This window comes from Lontra canadensis, unplaced genomic scaffold, assembly GCF_010015895.1.
Source record: "Lontra canadensis isolate GAN:19392208 unplaced genomic scaffold, GSC_riverotter_1.0 scaffold50, whole genome shotgun sequence".
NCBI lineage: Eukaryota > Metazoa > Chordata > Mammalia > Carnivora > Mustelidae > Lontra > Lontra canadensis.
Window position 1 is genome coordinate 2,184,570 of NW_022631044.1, and position 21,464 is coordinate 2,206,033.

At 41.4% G+C, this 21,464-nt stretch overlaps 1 protein-coding gene across 2 annotated transcripts in view; it reads left to right on the forward strand.

Moving 5' to 3' along the window:
* Window positions 1-14,936: 14,936 nt before the first annotated feature.
* PAIP2B (poly(A) binding protein interacting protein 2B) overlaps window positions 14,937-21,464 on the forward strand; it is a 30,296-nt gene continuing 23,768 nt past the window's right edge. Inside the window, exon 1 of one of the 2 annotated variants that reach the window (XM_032873682.1) lies at window positions 14,937-15,130. The gene's annotated coding sequence lies outside the window, so the exon portion shown is untranslated. The remainder of the gene's footprint in view (window positions 15,131-21,464) is intronic. The other variant, XM_032873683.1, reaches the window with a different exon arrangement.

A 21,464-nucleotide genomic window follows, 5' to 3' on the forward strand; every position in this document is an offset into this window, starting at 1 on the left:
TATAAATAAATATATTTTCTCTTATGATTTTTAATATTTTATTTTCTCTAGCTTTATTGTAAAAATACAGTATATAATACATATAATATACAAAATATGTGTCAGTTGATTGTTTATGTTACTGGTAAGGCTTCCAGACAACAACAGGCTGTTAGTTAAGTTTTGAGGGAGTTAAAAGTTATATATGGATTTTTTTTACTGCATGGGGATGTGGGTGCTCCTAATCCCAGCATTATTCAAGGGTCAACTGTATATCTGTGTATATATGTGTATATACATGTAATTTTTATAACCTCACTAATAATTAAGGATAAGCAATTTAAATAAGATAGTACTGTTTGACTATCAAGTGGGAAATATTTTAAAAGATTAAAAATGTGCAATGTTATCATATAAGAGTAAAGCCCAAACTGTGATAGCTAGTCTCTCCAAAGAGGGCCTCTAACAATAATAAAATTCTTCCTTTCCCTCGATGTGTATGCCCCTCCTTAGATCAAGAGATGAAATTAATTTCCCCTCTTACTGAATCCAACCTGGCCTTGTGACTGATTTTACCAATAGACTGAAATGTATACGTTTTTCTGGGACTTCTGAATCTAGGCCTAAGAGAACTGGTTACTCGCTCCTTTTTTCTTGGAATACTTTCTTAGAACGCAGTTGTTATGGTGGAAGAAACCCAAGCCAAATGGAGAAGTCATGTGGATTGAGCCACAACACTCTGGTTGACGGTCCCAACTGAGCCTGCATCCCCTACCACAGACAGAAGTGAATCTTCCAACCGCAAATAATTTTTTAAAATATTTTATTTATTTATTTGACAGATTGAGAGAGAGAGAGAGATCACAATTAGGCAGAGAAGCAGGAGGAGAGAGAGAAGGAAGCAGGCGCCCTGCTGAGCCGAGAGCCCTACTCAGCTCTACTCAGCCCTTCCCAGGACCCTGAGATCATGACCTGAGCCAAAGGCAGAGGCTTTAACCCACTGAGCCACCCAGGCGCCCCCCACAAATGATTTTGATCACTAATGAACAGGACCCAATTAACATTTTACAATCTAATCAATCAGATCAGAAATTTCTCTTTCCTAGGGTAGATATGGAGGAGTTGGAAGAGCTGGAAAAATTATTAGTAACCCCCAGTCCACCAGTAGTTGGTGTGAGGCACTTATTTTGCTCATATGCTTGCTGATAAGCCCCTGAGTAGAGCCCATCAAATCTCATCCCTGATGGGCACAGTCTACAGATAGGCTTTGAGACAAGCACTGGACACTACAGCTCCCATCTAGACTTGGAGCCTGCAGTGTGTTTCATCCTTGGCTCCTTGTTCTTTACTCTGAGGTGACCTGGCCATGTATCATGCCTTGACCCACCTATAAAATAAACCACAGCTTCCCCCGAGTTATGACAAGGAGTACAACCTGCTTGGAGCCCACTTACCTCATCTATGAGTAGGAGAGGAGAACTAGTAAGGGACAAATTAAAGCAGTTACCTTACTTTCTACTAGTTAGAGGTCATCAGCATTTGGAAAGGGAAGTCAAGATGCAGTCATCCACCAAAGGATAAATAATGGTCCCTCAGTAGGTTCCACTGCCCACATATGTACTTGAACTCTCCCTGCTTCTAGATTAGGTAGAATGGTTGAGGAAACTGTGGATATCTGTTGTCTGCCCAATATCCCTTTTTCCATGGAGAACATTCCCTTCCCTGTCCTTAGCAGTTCTGATAGTAGTATCAATCACAGTGCTGTACGCCCATCATGGGGCAGGGGTGGGAAAGTGCCTAAGGCTAGACAGTTGTGATGCTTCCTCCTAATGTCCACAGTAGTGAAATGAAGGGTCATGTGACACAATTATAGACAATCAGTCACTACATGAGATGTGCTGGAACCATGGATGGAGAGCAAGACTTTATCTTTTTCTGGAACTGAAAATTGTCAGAATCATAAAATCAAAAGCTGCGTGTGTTCTTTTTTCCTACCATAGAAGAGAGGTAAGAGAGGGTTTAAGAAATAGGGCTTAATGACATTGCTTGAACACCTAGATCGAGCAATGCTTGAAGATAATACTAATCCTAGAGCTTTTCAATTAATTGAACCAACAAATTCCCTTTCTGCTTAAGGGAATCTGGAGTTGGGTTTCTGTCAGCTGTACTTAAAGAGTCTTGACTAGCAAAGGGCACTACCCTTGATCCTTCCCTGACACCTGTATCTTGAATTATGTGAAAGGGAGAACACTAATTATTCACCCTTATCTAGCCAGAATATATTCATTCTTCAGAGCCCTTGATCATCACTTCTAGGAGGGGGTAAAGAGGGCAGGGAAATGCCTTCATTTTTCATATGTAACATCTGAGAGATAGAAAGATGAAGGGTCTTGTAATAACTCTGTAGGTGTTCAATTAAAAATGTCTACTGAGTAGTATATATATACTGAATATACAGTATACTGAGTAGTAGTGTATAATTAGCACTGTGCTTACCACTGTGTGGAAGTACAGCACCATCACAATCATCAAGTAAGGAATCTCGGGGAGACAAGATTTATATACATGCAACACCTAAATAGCTATCACAGGCTCAGTACGTCTTATAGGCTAAAATAAAATGCATGAATAGCATGTATCAACAAAATTTGAGAAATTTCAGAGTTTCCTGGTCAGATAACAGAAAATCCCAAAGAAGAACTTGGAAAGTATTAGTATGCTGAAACAATTAACAAATTTGGCTCCTTAGGGCAAAGGGACAGGTGGAAACTCTTTCTTTATTCCATCCCTATTTGTATGTCCTCTCTATGCTCCATAAAGTCTGAAACCTGTTCTTGCTCTTATTTGCATTTTGTTTTTTTTTTTCCACTCCCCGTGTGTCCCTCAAAGACAAGAACCATGTCACATTCATCAGTAAGTCCCTGGCATGAAGCTCAGCAGCTGGTATAGCATAGATGGTCAGTAGGTGGGTGCTGGATGGAGGGATGAGTGAACGAGGCAGCGTCATCTAGACCCAAGCCATCTAGACCCACAGACCATTCCTGTTCTTCCTTACTACACTTCCTAACTTTCCTCTCTGCCATAAAGATGCAATTAAAACATATGTCATTTGCCAGGATACAAGATGCGAATAAGCAAGTGCTGGGGAAGTAACAAATTAGAGTCAGTGTCCTACCTATTTCCCTAGGCCTGAAGTCTGGGCTCTGCCAAGGGCTCCCTGCCCAGGGACAGAAGCTGGTCTCTCTCTCTTGCCAGCTTACTGTGCTGACAGCTCTAATTGCTAAATGAGCAGTCTGTGTTTCTAGTGAGAGAGAGGTCTCAAGAGAGTGTTTGCTCCGGCCACCCTGGGAAGGGAACACAATATTGTGCAATCAGAAACTTCCACCTCAGCAGGAGAGGTCACTGCTGGATTTTCCATTACAGGAGGGATAAATTTGGAACCTGGAGCCATTCTTGGAATTTTTGTTCCTATAGTATAGGGATCCTTCTTGTCATCGGGAATGTGGATAAGCTTTGCTTTCAGAATGAAAGCTATTATATAAAAATTATGGTTTGCAAAACAGAAATTGTGTCATAAGTAGTAGAGTTTTGTGGGTTCTGCAAACATATTCACAATATGAATCTTTAAAGGCCATCCATAAATAAATATTTTGGGGATATGTGCATGGGGGGTAGAGAAACCAAGAATTCTAAATTGTGACCCTTAAGGAAGTGGCAGTATTATTGAGTAATAGATTAGGGAGTCACAACAACATAATTAAAAATGCTAGGCAACAAATGATAAGACTCACAGATACAAACACTCAGAAGAAGAAAGAAGTCAGCACTCCCAATATCCTTAAGATAACTCAATTTGCAAATGAATATTTCAATTATTGAAATCAGGAAACACCTACGAAGCTGTTGGAGAACTTAAGAAAATATTTTATCAGCCAGCTCTGATACAGATTTAATCTGCAGAGTCTATGTCAAAGACATTTGGCCAAAAGTTTCTGGTCAGTCCTCAACAGCCAAACTGGAAGGAGCTGAGATGCCCTTCAACAGATGAATGGATAAAGAAGATGTGGTCCATATATACAATGGAATATTTACTCAGTCATCAGAAAGGATGAATACCCACCATTTGCATTGACATAGATGGAACTGGTGGGGATTATGCTAAGTGAAATGAGTCAAACAGAGAAGGACAATTATCATATGGTTTCACTCATATGTGGAACATATGGAATATCAGGGAGGACGATAGGGGAAGGGAAGGAAAAGTGAAGAGAGAGAAATCAGAGAGGAAGATGAACCATGAGAGACTATGGACTTTTGGAAACAAACAGAAGCAGGGGGTGGGTGGGATGAGGTAGCCAGGTGATGGGTATTGAAGAGGACATGTATTGTGAGGAGCACTGGGTATTACATGCAAACAAATCACTGAATCATTGAACGATATATCAAAAAACTAATGATGTACTATAATAACCTAAAAAAGTTTCTGATCAATGTTGATAATTGATAACATTTTCACCCACATAGTCTTGATTTCTCATGAGTATAATCAATAATTTATTACATAGCTGTATTTTAGTTTCTGAGTCATCCACTTATAAAACCTAATGTTTTAGCTTTCTTATTTTAAGTTTTATTAGGAAAAATATTGAAATAAACAGAAAATTAGAAAGAATAGTACACCAAACAGCAATATACCCATTACTTGATTCCAAAACTAGTTAACATTTTGTCATATTGACCTTCTCTAGGTGTATGTATGTGTGCATTATTAAACCATTTCAAAGCTAATTTCAGGTATCATGACAGTTCATCCTTAAATATTTTATCTTATAGCTCTAAAAAATTAAGAATTTTCTCTTTATTAACCACAATGCTACCAATTATACCAACAAAATGAGCAATAATTCTCTTATACTAATATCTAGTACACACTTATATTTTCCCAAGTATTACAAATGTATTTTGCAGCTCTTTTACCTTGTTACTTAAAAGATTACGGAAATCACCATTACCATTAAGTAATTACTGTTAGTATCACTTTTATCACTTATATTCTAAATTACTTAATAATCCTTCCTACCTTGTGTTAGGCCAAAAACTAACACAAAGGAAGTTTGGGCATCTCAGTTCAATTTACAAGCCTTGGCTAGACTTTTTCCCCCATCTTTCCCCTTTGGTCCTCACCTTTCTTTTACCTGGCTCCCAACTTTTTAGTTTTACCTGCTTTTTGCCATCCTTCCAACCTGACACCATGGACCTTTATAGTCTTGGCCTTGGCTCACTCCTGGACAGTTTTTGGACCTTCCTCTGTATCTCTTTTCCTCAGCCATTTCTACTCTACTTGACCAAACTGGTGCCAACGTTCACCAAGCTATGCCTTGGAGATGTTCCAGCATCCCCGTCTAAGGGGATGGGATATTTTTGTATTTAGCCCATGGTGAGTGGGGTAGAGAGAGATTCTAGGCACCAAGTAGATTCATCTTGCCCTGCCTTTGCTGTGGCTGACCACTCTTTCATGGCCTCATTGCTGCTTTTATCTCTCCATCTAGCATCTTCAGATTGATGCTTCATTGAACTATAGGTCTGGTGTGCTTCAGGCCTCAACTACAAGCAGAGTTTTTCTGATTCCAACTGTAATTGTGTAGAGTTACCCTACTTGTGTAGGGAGAGAAGGTCCAGTTCAGGACACACAGGGGCCCAGGGAAGCTGATGATTTGATGCAGCATTAAATCAATGCTTAATAAATATTTGTTCCATGTTTCTTTAAAAAAAAAAGACTTTACTTATTTATTTATCTGAGAGAGAGAGAGATCACAAGCAGGGGCAGGGTTAGAGGGAGACTCCCTGCTGAGTGGAGAAGCTGATGCAGGACTCGATCCCAGGACCGAGGGATCATGACCTGAGCCAAAGGCAGATGCTTAACCCACTGAGCCACCCAGACACCCTGCTCGATGTTCCTTTAGAGGAAAAGTTACGCACTACATGGAGTGGTGTGGAGAAGGACAGTAGATAATCACATACCACTTGCATACTTGACTGAGGAAAACAAAAACTTTCAGTTAACTGGATCCACTCGTCTTTAAATAGTTGGAAGGAAGAAAGGAAGCAATGTTGCTGAGGTTGAAATGGAAGGAGGGGTTGAAATGGAAGGAGGGGCAGTGACCCAGAGGACCACCTCATTCTAGCTGTTCTTGGGGGCAAAATGTCCAGAGCCAGCTGCTGTTAGTCCCATGCTGCCCTCACTGTCTGAGTTCCTTGGTCTCTCCCGACTGAGGTCCAATGAGCAAAGCATCCCTTGAAGGACTCACGCCTCCCACCCATCAGCATTGCTTGGGCCCCTGGAGCCAGATGGACACCCCGAACAGAGAGGCTGAGGAGCTGCCCTGTTAGCACCTCCCTCTCCCTAGTACAAGTGTTCAGCTGAACAGGTGCTCAGCTTGAGTTCCTGCCAAATAGCTGCATTCTTTCCTCTAGCTTGCAGCTGAAGCTCTTCTCACTAACCACAACACCAATTCCCCCAGTGAGACCCCAGTGACCTTGGTAAAGAACTCCTTTCAGGGTTACTGAGGCCCCAAAAAAGCTCATCACCATATCTGGAGGCATCGAATATTAGGAATGTTCCTTTACTCCTCTCATACTCTGAAAGTACCACCTTTGACTCATTCAGAAGGCAAGGTGATTTGGTAGCTCCCTGGAAGCTGCCTTACAATCCAGAGCTGTAGGCTTTGTTTATCTAACCTTCTCTAAGCCAGTCTGGCATTTTATAGTCTCTAGACCCACAGCTTATAGCAAAGTAATAGAGACAACTATATCCCAGAGGAATGTCTGATCTGGTACCTTAACCCTGTGCCCATTTCTCATGGAAGATGACCCTAGTGCAGGTCAAATATTATCCCAGAGAATGGGAATTCCAGCCTAAAATCAGCTTGCAGGCACAGTTTCCATCTGAGGGTAGGACACCCATCCTGTCACAGCCTCTGGGCAGCTGCCACAATCCCGCAGCTGTAGGAAAGTTTTGTTCACATCAGGAAGGCTGCCTCTTTAAGTGTTCAGAGTTTTCAACCTCATCCAGTCCAGATAGCCAAAACTGCCAGCTAGACTATCTCTTTCCCTGAAGTTCAGGGAGCATGTGCTCAGGATCATGCTCTGTCACTGTGTTCCTTGCCTAGCTTTAACGAGCCCTGAATATGGTCTCCAAAGTACAGAATCAAAGTTGACACCTTGCACATTACTGCTATATGAGACTCACCCTGACGTCAAGAAGTGCCTGGGAATCCCGAGGACTAACGTATCCTCCTAGTGCTTCCTTCTGTGTTTCTGACCCAAACTCCTATTGGACACTTTCCGTATCGGCCCCTCTGTACCTCCAACAGCCACTGTGTTCATCAGTGAGGACCCACTTGTTATGGTACATTTGCTTGTTACCCCTAGTCAGGGCCCACTCCTGTGCCTCCATTCCCTCTGTCACTCCTTGCTCTTGGAAGAAACTTCCATTCCTTCCCCCATTTTCTCATTCCGTGTTGGCTCTACCACCTGGCTCCTACTCTTCATTGTCCGTAGGATGAACTTTCCAGTGTATGATGTCTACTTTTGCCCCTGATTCTGGTCTCTGTTTGTGGCTCCAGGCCACATAAATATGGGAAGGAGGAGCTCTGCCCACATACGAGGCCTGGAACCCACCAAAGCCTAATCTGACTAATCTGGCATTAGTCCTTGTCTGGTTTAGATACCTTCTGACAGCAGAGGTTTAGATACCCAGAGTCCCAGACTTACAGCTGGAGGACAAATACCAAAGCTGTGTCCAAGGACTGGTGCCAACACTGAGGAACTCAGCCAGTCTAGTCATCATGCAAGGAGACAGAGGTGAGTAACAAGATCCGGAGACAAAGTCAGGGCTCTGGGGAACATGAGAATAGAGACCAGCAGGGAGGACACTGCAAATAGAAACTCTACCAACAGGGTTCCCATATTCACACCTTATGGCTTTCTAATTAATGTCTGTAGTCAAAGCTATGCCTACACATGTTTTGCAAAATCAGCTAGTTTTATCAGCCTTTAAAAAAAAAAAAAAAAACAAGCTTTTAACAAATATCACCTCCTTGGCCCTTGCAGCAACGTTTTGTTTTTTTTTTTCAACATTTTAACAGATTATGTGTACATCCCTATTTCTTTTATATATATCCTCATATATTAATAATTTGGCCATATGCTTATTCTTAGAATTTTTTTAGTTTCAGACTATTTAGTCTGTCACTTTTGTGCTGTGAAATATGGGGAATTAGCTCGATTATGTTACTCCGAACATACTTCCTTTCTCCCTGTCTTCCCAGTGTGTTTAGTTCCCAAATTTTGTTAAATCTGTTATTTAGTGTTATCATGATTGTGACTATGTAAATATTGTCATAGAGGCAGCAGAGTACAATGCTTAAGAGTAAGAACTCGGGGGACACCTGGGTGGCTCAATGGGTTAAAACCTCTGCCTTCGGCTCAGGTCATGGTCCCAGGGTCCTGGGATCGAGCCCCGCATCGAGGGTCTCTGCTCAACGGGGAGCCTGCTTCCTCCTCTCTCTCTGCCTGCCTCTCTGCCTACTTGTGATCTCTGTCTGTCAAATAAATAAATAAATCTTTAAAAAAGAAAAGAGTAAGAACTCGAAAATAGATTACCTAGATTTGAATCCTGGCTTTGCTGCTAGCTGTGTGTAATAGGCTGAACAATGTCTCTTCAAAGATGCCCACAACTTAATCTCTAGAACCTATGGATATGCTACATTATACAGTTAAGTGGACTTTGTAGAAGTGATTTTGAAGTGGAGAGATTATCTTGGACTACCAAGTGGATCCAGTGTCATCACTGAAGTTCTCATAAGAGAAAGGCAGGAGAATCAGAGTCAAAGAGAGACAGTGAGAGACAATGGAAGGATGGAAGCAGAAGTCAGAGGGAGAGAAGATGCATTGTTGCTTGCTTTGAATATGGAGGAGGGCCACAAGCCAAAGAATGTGAGTGTCCTCTAGAAAGACAAGGAAGTGGTTTCTCCCTGAGAACCTCCAGATGAATGCAGGCCTGCAGACAGACACCTTAACTTTAATTCACTGAACTCATTTTGGTACTTTTGGCCTCCAAGACTGTAAGATAATAAGTTGGTGTTTTAGGCAGTTAGGTTTGTGGTATTTGTTGAAGTAACAAGAAGAAATGAATACTATTTGACCTCTTTCCCAAAGATTTCTTATCTACAAAATGAGTTGTTGTGAAAATTAAATGAGTTAGTAGATGTAAAACATTTAGATCAATGCCTAGCATATAGTGTTATATGTATATTTGCTCTCATTCTTTGTAGCTAATTCACCAAGAGTAGTATGATCATGTGCCTTTTCTTTTGTCTTTTCCTGGTGCTCATAATTCCCTCTGAGTCTTCTGTGATTTACCACTAACTCTTCCAGCTGTGAAATCACCTGTCCATATGGCTATACATGTAGGTGACATATTCACTCCCATTTTTTCTGGGAGCCATCCCTTCTAGAGACTGGAGTTCTCCTCTTCACTCCAAGCAGGTTGCTCTCTAAGCCTGCTGCACACTGCCCCTTCACTGTCATTCTAGGGATTCCCTTCATTCTTCTCTTCTGTTAGACCTGCTTTCCTTAGTTCTATGTCTTCCTCGTTCATACTTTTTTTACTCCCAGCTTAACTGGGATAGAATTGTGTCCTCTTCTTTCTTTATTTCTTTTTTTAATATTTTATTTATTTGTTTGATAGAGAGAGAGATCACAAGTAGGAAGAGGCAAGCAGAGAGAGGGGGAAACAGGCTCACTGCTGAGCAGAGAGCTCAATGCGGGGCTTGATCCCAGGACCCTGAGATCATGACCTGAGTCGAAGGCAGAGGCTTAACCCACTGAGCCACCCAAGCGCCCCTTGTGTCCTCTTCTTTCTTGATTTACTTTCTAACTGTGATGGTGCCCATCCTCCAATAGTCCCTGATAAGGGATATCTGAGAGATAAATTTGTTGAGATCTTGATTGTGTGAAATGTTTTTATTCCACCCTCACACTTAATTGATGGTATGGCTGGGGACAGCTTCTAGTGCCATACACCTGTGTCACCCCAAAATTGTTGAAACTTAATCCCCAATGTGATGGTACTTTGAAGTGGGGCCTTTGGAAGGTCGTGAGGGTGAAGACGTCATGAATAAGATTAGTGTCATTATGAAAGAGGCCCTAGAGAGTTCCCTCATCCCTTCTGCCATGTGAGGCTGTGGCAGAAAGACTGCCATCTGTGAATCAGGAAGATGGATTTCACCAGATACTGAGTCTGCTAGCACTTTGATATTGGACTTCCCAGCCATCAGAACTGCAGACAATAGATTTCTGTTGTTTTAAAACCATCCAGTCTATTTTGTTATAGTAGCCCAAACAGACTAAGACATCTAGATTAGAGATAGTTTCTCCCCAATTTTGAAGGTAGTGCTCATTGCCTCTGTCTTCCTGTGTTACCTATAGAAAATCTGATTTTCTTAATTCCTAATTTTATGTATATGACCTATTTCTCTCCGGAAACTTTTAGGATCATCTCCTTATCCTTACTACTTTGCAAATGCTTTGACTTGAATTTGGCTTGTAATAGAGAATCTGTCTCCACTTTTTACATTTGACTGCTGATGCTTTTTGATCCCCAGGCCTCCCTCTTTTCCTCTTGCCCCACTTGCAGGCAAAGCAATAAGCCCAGTGCTTCCTCCTTGGGAAGCTCAGGTCATGTGAGCCACGACCAGCCTGAACCTGAAAACCCTTATCACAGCACTACTCACAGCCAAAGTCAGCTCCCCCTCCTGACTCTCTCAAGACATATTCTGCCCTGTGTGGGAGCCTTGAGGCATGAAAGACCTCATTATATGCATAATAAATCTCTTAATGCACTCTTGGTACATGTGTGGTATCATCAGTATTGACATCCAAATCCGTTCATCATCTGCAGAGGGACCACAGTGTAGCTCCACCACTAATGATTCGGGTAAATTACATAATCGTTTTTACTTCAGTTTATTTGTTTGAAAATGGGGATAATAACAGTACTCATGTTGTTTTGAAGATTAAATGGATTAATCCATGTTAAGGACTTAAAGCAGTGCCTGGTGCATAGTAAAAATTTAACAAGTATTCCTACCGGTGTGAACCTTTTTAATTTAAAGTTTGGGGCACTTGTTGAGTTCTTTCAATTAAAGGACTCAGGTTAATTCAGTTATGACACATATTTTTGGTATCATTTAATCATATCCCTGCCTCTATTCTCTACTTCTGAAAACTTTCTCACACTTTGTCTCCTATTTTCTGTCAAATTTGCTTTTTGTTCGCTTTATGGGACATTTCCTCAACTTTATCTTCCAGCTTTATTTTCTGTGGGCTTTATGTCCATTCTCCTTAAGAAAAAAAAAAAAAAAAAAAAAAAAAAAAACTATTTTTAAGTCATCTACACCCAACATGGGGCTCAAACTTATAACCCCAAGATCAAGAGTCACATGCTCTACTGACTGAACCAGCCAGGTGCCCCTCCGTTCTCCTCTTTTTAATTAATAGTAGATCCCGGGTTTTTAACTAGCCTTGATCATTCAGACCTGGCACAATGAGAAATACTTTCTGAGCATCAAAGACACTATCAACAGAGGAAAAAAGCAACCCACAGAAAATGTTTACAAATCCTATATCAGAATAAGGGCTTAATATCCAGAATATGTCTAAAACTTGAAAACAAAACAAAACAAAAAACAACTCCATTTAAAAATGTGCAAAGGACTTATTTTTTTAAGATTTTATTTATTTATTTGACAGAGAGAGACACAGTGAGAGACGGAACACGAGCAAGGGGAATGGGAGAGGGAGAAGCAGGCTTCTCACCGAACAAGGAGCCCAGTCCCAGGCTCTATCCCAGGACCCTGGGATCATGACCTGAGCCAAAGGCAGATGCCTAACGACTGAGCCACCCAGGCACACCCAAAAATGTGCAAAGGACTTATATAGATATTTCTGCAATGAGTCTGAAAAACATGAAAAGATGTGCAACATGACCAATAATTGGGACAGTGCAACCAAAAATGCAAGATACCACTTCACACTCATTAGAATAGGTATTACCACCAAAACAAAAACAAACGAACAAAGGAAACAGAAAATAACAAGTGTTGGTGAGGAACTGGAACCCTTTTGTACTGTTGGTGGGATTGTAAAATAGTACAGCTGCTGTGGAAAATAGTATAGAAGTTCCTCAAAAAATTAAACCTAATACTACCATATTATCCAGCAATTCTGCTTCTGGGTATATACCCAAAAGAACTGAAAGCAGGGACTTAAATAGATACTGTACACCAATGTTCATAGCAGCATTAGTCACAAAAATCAAATTTCATTGATGGATGAATGGATAAACAAAAGGTGTTATGTATATACAGTGGAATACTATCCAGCTTTAAAACAGATTGAAATTCTGTTATATGCTACAACATGGATGAATCTTAAAGATATTATACCTAATGAAATAAGCCAGACACAAAAGCATAAATATTATATGATTGTGCTTATATGAAGTACCTATAATCATCAAATTCATAGAGACACAAGTAGAATGGTGATTTCCAGAGGGTAGGGGAAGGGAGGATAGGAAGTTACTGTTTACTGGGTACAGATTTTCAGTTTGGGATGATGAAAACATTCTGGAGATGGAGAGTGTGATGGTTACACAATAGCGAATGTACTTACGAACCTTAATGAACTATATATTTTAAAAGGGAAAAATAATTATGTTATGTTTATTTTACCACAATAAAAATAAAAGATACTCTTCGAGGATGAAGAGGTATCACCATTACAAAAATGGGATGTGTGGGAAGGATTGGTGGACTCCTCTTGTTTTCCTCTCTCCACTGACACCATCCCCTATAACTTTGTGACTGGTTATTGTCTACTGTCTCTCACTTTGGACACCTATTTGTCCGGCATACCATTATCAGATATCCACCTGGCTACCTCCCTCCTTCATTATCTTTTGGCTTCCATAATTTCAGATAGGAAGTCTGCTGTAATTCTTATCTTCCTCCCTCCCACCTCTGAATGTAATGTACCTTTTTTTCTCTACTTTTAAGATTTTCTCTTTGTCCTTGGTGATATCCAGTCATGAAGTTGTAAGACAGTGTCCATGGTAGGAAGAGAAACAACTGGAGCCCACCAACACCTCCCCACATCCCTTTGCTATCCTGTAGTGTATCCTCATCCTTGGAGAGTATTTCTGATTGTACAAGAGCACCATATGGACCTGAGCACCTGTTTTTCAGTTTTGAGATCATGTAAGCACCTCTCTCACCAAATAGCTGAAGGTCTTAGGAAAAGAAGCAATGGAGGGTGGCGAAGTTATTTTGTAGTAGATTTTTTTCCCCTAAGAAAGATAAGTGTTTCTTGTAGGATCCACTTACATTATTTAACCAGAACAAATTAAAACCAGAGCAGGCGATCCTAAAATTATACCTAACAACATAAATGGGAAATACATGAAGTAGTGTGACTAGTGATCCTGGTGTTGTTCAGCATAGTGGCCCTGCTTACCAGCCTCCTACCTGCTCTTCACATTATTCATGTCTTTGCAGTGGTGTTTCCTCAAGCAGATCTTAAAATGACCATTCTGCCTAAAATAGCCTTTCCTTCAACCATTCTTTAACCCTTGCTTTTTTTTTCTTTGTAGTACTCAATCACAACATGACATTTTATTATTCATTGGTTACTTTAGTGTCACTCTCCCCACTAGAGAAAAAGCACCATTGTTGCATTTTCATTGTCTTATTCATATCATATACCCACAGCCTAGAGGAGACGCCCAATAAGATTTATTGAATGAATGAATTTATTATGTATTAGCTTTATTATTTATATTAAATATATATTTAACATTGTTATTTAATCTGAGACTTTATTTCACTCTTTTCATTTTTATCATTTATCCACTCATTGTGTAATCATTTACAAAGCCTCTACTTTGTGTTATGAGTGCAGTTAGCATGAGAGGTGGGGAGAGACAAAGATGTATAAAAATATCCATAAAGAGGGGCGCCTGGGTGGCTCAGTGGGTTAAAGCCTCTGCCTTCGGCTCAGGTCATGATCCCAGAATCCTGGGATCGAGTCCCACATCGGGCTCTCTGCTCTGCGGCGAGCCTGCTTCCTCCTCTCTCTCTGCCTGCTTCTCTGCCTACTTGTGATCTTTGTCTGTCAAATGAATAAATAAAATCTTAAAAAAAAAATCCATAAAGAAATCCCCACTTCTGAGAGATACGATTCAAAGTCCTTAGCAAACAAAAATGGGATACCCTTAATTTAGGGGGAAATTTAAGAGCCCTCAAGAAGTTAGGCTATGAAAGAGTCCTCTGCTTCTTTCCAGCCCTTCCAAGTACCCCAACTCCCCAACTTCCTGATTGCGAAGCACAGCGAGTCCTATCCAGCTTAGCTCAAAGCTCCTCTCTTGCTAATAGACAGTTAGGGAAATCCCACTGATACCCGCCCCCATGCTCCTCCTTCCTAGGTTGAATGGCGCAACCCGGTGGGAGGGGCCGCCGGCCCAGCCAATAGAAGGAAGCGCCAGCAAGAGCCTGTGTAAACAAACCCAGAGGTGCGGCGCCTAGGGCTCCTCCCCCACGTGGGGGCTGGACGCATCTTTGGCTCCATGCCTATCCAGGACTAGCGTAATATCCTTTCAGCCAATCAGAGCCGATGTCTCCCGAAAGGGGGCGCTCCACCCTGAGAGAAAGAACGAAGGGAGCGAAAAGACAGATGTTTATGCCAATCGGAAGCTGGAACTTCTGAGGGGGTGGGCGGGAACTGATTCACATTTAGACCAATAAGCAACACACATGCCCTTCTAGGTGACTGAGCGGCATCATCTTCGGTCCAATAGACGAATGGGGCGGTGCCCAGCAACCAATGGCTTGGGTTCGGAGGCGGAGTAAGGAGCCAGTGTGCTGTAAGAGGTAACCTGGCGAGTGGCCGCGGCTCTTCTCGCGTGCTGTGGCTCACGCTTTGGTACTGGAGGCCGAGCCTGTTCTGGCGACCGCGACCTCTGCGGCGACGGCTGAGGCTCTCGGAGGAGCAGAGGAGTACAACCTGGAGGAAGGGCTTCTGGTCAGCCCAGGTGGGCTCGGGGACCCGGGCTGCCGGGGAGGAGACCCGCGGGAAGCGCCGCTCTCCAGGCTCTGGGGGCGCCCTGCGCCTCCCTTTCCGCAGCCGTCGGGGCTGTGAGGGGCGACACGCGCCTGTCCGAGCTCCGGTGGTGAGGGTAAGCCGGCGGGTCCCACGTCGTGGCCATTGGCGAGAAGGGGCGTCCGCTGGGGTTACCCTCCGCCTCCCGCTGGTGTTAGGGGGTCTTAGTCCCTTTCTCCCCGCACAGGCGCGCAATTCTTCCCCCGCCCCTCAACTTCCCACAGCCCCCTCAGCCTCCTTCAGACTGAAACCTCTGGCTTGCGAGTCCCCTCACTACCCCAGCGCAACACCGCGAGGCAAACTGACCGGTGTTGCATCCCCAGGTCCCCTCCCCAGGCGAGTAGGAGGAGGAGTTGCGCGTTTTCACCCCTCCCCCATTCGCGGGCCGGAGTGAGTTTTCTGCGTTTCTTTTACTCCCTCCACCTCCCACTTTACTCCAGCTTTCGTTCTTGATACCTAATTTGAATTAGTCCTGGTCTCTTCTCTGCTGCCTTCCATTCTGCCAGCGAGCCCCTTACCCCTCCCACCCCTTAAATTTCATCCACATCTCTCACGGAAACTAACATTTTCCACTTGGTCCGTCCAAGCAGCTGGAAGGTGAACGCAAGAGACGCAGAATACACAGTACAGGGAGCTTTCCAAGGCTGGAAAGTTTAATCGGTTTTGTTAATGGTAAACTATTCTTGCCTTCCTTAAAGTGGCATTTGATCATAATATTGTCTCTGAAATCTTTGTCCCAGTACAGTTGTTTTGGTGATAGTTCCTGAAAGTGCAGGTGGCCACGGGAAATTTAAAGTGTATTATTTTAAGAAGGCAGTTTTCATTATACTTTTTTTCTTCTTTTTTTGCTTCATTATGTTTTAAATAGCCTAACTTCAGTGGCACAGAGTTTGCAGTGTAAGGTCCTGTTATCATAAAATATACAACATAGTTTAGCTGTGTAGCACAATGTGATTTGCCCACACCAAGACTATGGATAATGTAGCATTAAAACTGTTTAAAAACAATACTCTCTTTTCCCCATTCACAGAGGATTTGTATTCACATTTATAGTATATCAGTTTGTGTTTTAATGGTGTTGTTTCTGGATAATAGTGCAAACTATGTTGTGCCTAAATAAAATTATGCCAAGAAATTTATGGCGAAGAGTCACATTAGAGTTTTGAAAATATTTATTTAGATATTGGACTGTAGAGGTTTTTTTTGAGAAAATGGAAGTATTGGATTAAGTGTGATGGGCCCCTTAGGCTGCATGTGTTTGAGAAAGAAAGAGTGTGCAAGAGAAAATACTCTTGTACAAAACTTTGTAGGTTCTCAAAGTACTTAGTTTTGTGACTTCATATAAATTGGAATTGTTTTTCTCAGTTTATAGAGGCGAAATGTAAGCAGTGAGTTTAATATGTACACTGTTTTGGCCCGAATTTTGCAAGTTTTTGTGAAAAATTCTCATTGTTTTCTTTAGTTGTTATATTTATGTATACACACACACACACATACACACACACGTTGTATTTTACTGTGGTAAGAGACTGTACCTTGTATACAGAGAAATAAGTCTAATAGATTGAAGTAATAGGAATCTTTACTCTGAGAAGCCAGCACATTGCATTGTCTATAGACCATATGTTTGAACCCTGTTAATAAATCATGTGAAAAGAGGAAGATCTTAAAGCCATTCTAACAAATGCCTAGGTACTAAGAAAAACAAAAGTATTAATTACAGAATTATTAATAGTCATCAAAGAAAAGTCCTGGAAAAACTGCAAATCTCTGAGTTGGTTGCTATTTTGAGTTGGTATAGGCTGTGGTTGAAAACCAAAGGTTTTTTGGGTTTTTTTTTTTTTTTTGGTCTTTTCAGGTGTATTTGTGCTTAGTAATTATTTGTTTGCAGATTTATTTATTTTTTTTAAAGATTTTATTTATTTATTAGACACACAGAGAGAGAAATCACAAGTAGGCAGAGAGGCAGGCAGAGAGAAAGGGGGAAGCAGGCTCTCTGCTGAGCAGAAAGCCCGATGCGGGACTCAATCCCAGGACCCTGAGATCATGACCTGAGCCAAAGGCAGAGGCTTAACCCACTGAGCCACCCAGGCGCCCTTGTTTGCAGATTTAAAAGATTATAACTATGATTTTTTCCTAGAGATCCTGTCTTTAAGGAGCCCACAGTTTAATGGGAGAGAGACCTGTAAACCAAGAATTAAATGCAGAGGGAGAGATTCTGCAGTGCAGGATAGTATGGAAGGCACAGAGAAGCACTGTGACCCCCTGTTCTGGCCTCATCTCCTGCTCCAGACTTTCTGCAGGGCCATTTCCTAAACCCACCTGTTTATGTTACACACTTGGGTTTCTCTCTGTTTGTGCTGTTCTCTCTCCTTAAAAGCCTTTTCCATACCTTATATGCCTGATGAGGTTCTATTTCAGAATCTCTTGAACCCTAACACTGGCCTAAACTCCATCCAAATAATTGTGTTCTATATCTTTCTGTTATTTCATTGCAAATGATTATTTTTGGTTCTCTACTTACAGCAATTTTAGTCTATAAAATCACCAAGAACACTAAATTAGTAAATACCAAACCACTGCTTCTAGGGAAAATATGTTCATATATACATCTTACATAGGTTATAATCTTATATAAATACAGTTCATCTTGGTAAATTCTATTTTCTTTATTTTACAAAAGAGAAAAGAGGGCCCAAAGTGTTAAGTGACTTCCCTGAGGCTGCCCTCTAACAAGTACCAGAGTTAGGCTTCAAACCCTGTCTGATTGATTGACCCCTGAGCCAGAGTTCTTTGCACTGCACTGCACTGCCCCCTACCATCCGTGTCCTCTAGTTATTCCTGTATGAGGCTGGAAACACAAATGCAGAGCCCTGCCTTGTTCTACTTAACTTGGAATGTGTTGGAGAAGTGACTCAATTTTTGCACTTTGGGCATGTCTGTGGATGACCGAGAAAGCACGGAGAGTGTTGATTTTGTGGTTACAAAGACATTTTAGCAAGGAGGAGAACTCGCAAATACAGGATCCATTAAAAAGTGAGGATCAACTACACTTGTAAATGACCTCTGGAGTCTATTTCATGATAACCCTTCTTGGAGTCCACTGTAGAATGTTCCTATAGCTTCTTCGAGAATTTGTTCACTTACTCAAATATGTATTAAGCATTTACTGTAAGCTAGGCTTTGTTTTAGACTCTGGTAAATAGACAGATTAAGCTCTTGCCCTTACTATACTATATTTGAGTAAGAGAAACAGACAGCTAACAGCTCAGGGGAGAGGTCCAGGTTGGAATGATAAACTAACTTGACCAAAGTAAAATCTGATGTGCCCCCCTCACTTCACATTTCCTAGCATATTGACTTCCAGAACATTTCTGTTTTACTCTGTGCATAAACGCTTCCTTTTAAGCCTCTCTCCATTAACCTTTGTCAACTTGTTAAGTGTCCTCAGTTGATTTTGAGGCCATTTACCTAGCAGATTTTCAAGAAGAATCAGTCAGATTTGGTCTTTGATTTCTGGCTTTGCCACTTACCAACTGAGGGACTGTGGTCAAGTTGTAGAACTTTTAAGCCTGTTTCCTAATTTCAAACATAGTGATATGGTATGTTAAGCCTTTGTCAATTGAAAGGAAGAGGCATGCATGTATTGCCTCTGATGATGAGGGTTTAATGTAAATTTAAATAGGAAATCATCTCAGCAGCCATATTGTCCCTTGGCCCTACTGCTTTCAAAACCTTAAAAAACAGTAACATTATTTAGAATAGGATTTGGACCTGGAAGCCTGTCTTCTTTTACTTTGCTCACCTAACATTTGTATTTCCCAAGGGGGAACTTCATTGGGTTGGTTTGTCACCTGAAACAGAGAACCCTTATTGGGCAGAATTTTGAGCCAAGACATGTCCTAGGTGTTCTCTCTCAAGCTCAGCCTGTAGATCGTCTTTAGTTAGGGCTCTAAGTGCTAGTCCATTTGCTTGTGGCCCAAGAAGCAGGGTTGGTTTCATGCATTATCTATTGTATAGATCTTAGCATATATAAAAAGAACCGCTTGGAGACAGTTTCTTCAGAAGACAGTTGAGAGTATAGCAGTCCTTAGAGCTTTAATGTCTAATGAAGAATGTAACAAAGTAAACGTATGTCAAATATTCCATAAGTGTTCCTTTCAGTATTACATTTAGTATTATTACAGTGTGGTTATTTGTTTATATGGCTATCTTCTTTCTTACTAGACTGTGAGCTCCATGAATGTGGGGTCCATATCTTCATTTTCTTTTTTTTTTCTTTTTTTTTTTTTTTGAAGACTACTTGTTTGAGAAAGCAAGAGAGTGAGGGTGCAAACAAGGGGAGGAGCAGAGGGAGAGGGATAAGCCAAGTCCACACTGAGAGCAGAGCCCAACATGAGACTTAATCCCAGGACCCTGAGATCATGACCCAAGCTGAAATCGAGAGTTGGATGCTTAACTTACTGAGCCACCCAGGTGCCGCTCCACTATCTTCATCTTTCTGTCCATGGTGCTTATGTAGTAATAGATGCATAAATGTCTGACTTGAGAAATTTCCTTACTCTTCCTGGAAGGATGGGAAGATATGAAGGCTTTTCCAAATAAGGTATTGTTTAACCTGATTCTTAAAGGATGAGTAAAAATGTTTTCCAGGTGCATAAAACTTTGAGACAGCATTCTGAGCAGGGACCAGCGGGTACAAAAGCACAGAGATATAAACAAACAAAAATCACCTAAGGAAAAAACTGAATGGGCTCGACTAGAGGACATGTCACAACTGAGTTAACTCTGACCACTGCTGCTCAGTAATGGATGCAAGTTTTAGGGAGAGAGCATAATACTCTCATGCTGTTGGCAAGATTTCGCTAACAGTATAGAAATACAAGAATTGAATTCTGGGGAATGTTATACCTGAAGAAGTGACTTTGTTTACTTGCTTATGGTGAAGCTCGTATGTGCCCTACGGTGTTCAAGGTGCTGAAAATACAATCAAACTTATTCTCAAGGAACTCACCATCTAGCAAGGAGACAGATGAACTGATTTATCATGTGTTAAGTGAGATAATAGGGATATAAATAAATGCTGCATAAACCAGGAGGAAGGAGCAATTAGTAATATAGTGAGCACTGGGGAAGATTTCTCAAATGAGATATTTGAGCAAGGCTTTGGTGGGTGATGAAGAAGGAGTTCACTAGATTGAACCTAGGAACTTTTTAAAGAATTAAGACTTCTGTGTTAGGAAAGATTTAAGAACTACCCATTTTTGGATGTCTGTTGCAGGTGTTCAATTAATAGCTACTTTTATTCAAGCAATTAGTCTAAACATGAAATATAAATAGTTACACCACAGTAGAAGAATTCTGTGTCAAAATAAACTGGGTTAAACAGAGGTTTCTGCGACACAGGACTTCTCTAGAGCCTTTATTATATTAATGTCCACTGTGAACTGTGGATCTCCAAAAGGGGTGCATTGTATTTAAATAAGGTCTTTCCTTTCCACCTTTCTGAAACAAATCTAATCATATTTTGGAAAATAATTATATGAGACATAGTTTGAGGAATGATGAATTAAATATATTTTGGGGCACCTGGGTGCCTCAGTCACTCAGGCATCCAACTTTGATTTTTGCTCAGGTCATGATCTCAGGGTTGTGAGATTGAGCCCTGAGTTGGGCTGGGCTCTGTGCTGAGTGTGGAGCCTGCTTAAGATTCTCTCTCCCCGGGGTGCCTGGGTGGCTTAGTGGGTTAAATCCTCTGCCTTCAGCTAAGGTCATGATCCCAGGGCGCTGGGATGGAGCCCTGCATTGGGAGCTCTGCTCAGCGGAGAGCCTGCTTCTCCCCCTCTCTGTCCCTGCCTGCCTCTCTGCCTACTTGTGATCTCTGTCTGTCAAATAAATAAATAAACTCTTTAAAAAAAAAAAAAAAAAAAAAAAAAAACAGATTCTCTCTCCCCTATCCCTCTTGCCCCTCCCCCACTCCCTCTATTAAAAATAAAAGTAAAATAAAAAAATAAAACATTTCAAAAACATACTTTAACAAACCAAGATTTATCAGTGGTCTCCATGTATATTATAAAATAACCTGTATAATTTTTTAAAAGTATTTTATTTATTTATTTATTTATTTATTTATTTGACAAGAGAGAGCACAAGCAAGGGGAGTGGGAGAGAGAGAAACAGATTCCCTGCCAAGCAGGGGGCCCATCACGGGACTCCATCCCAGAACCCTGCAATCATGGCCTGAGCCAAAGGCAGACACTTAACTA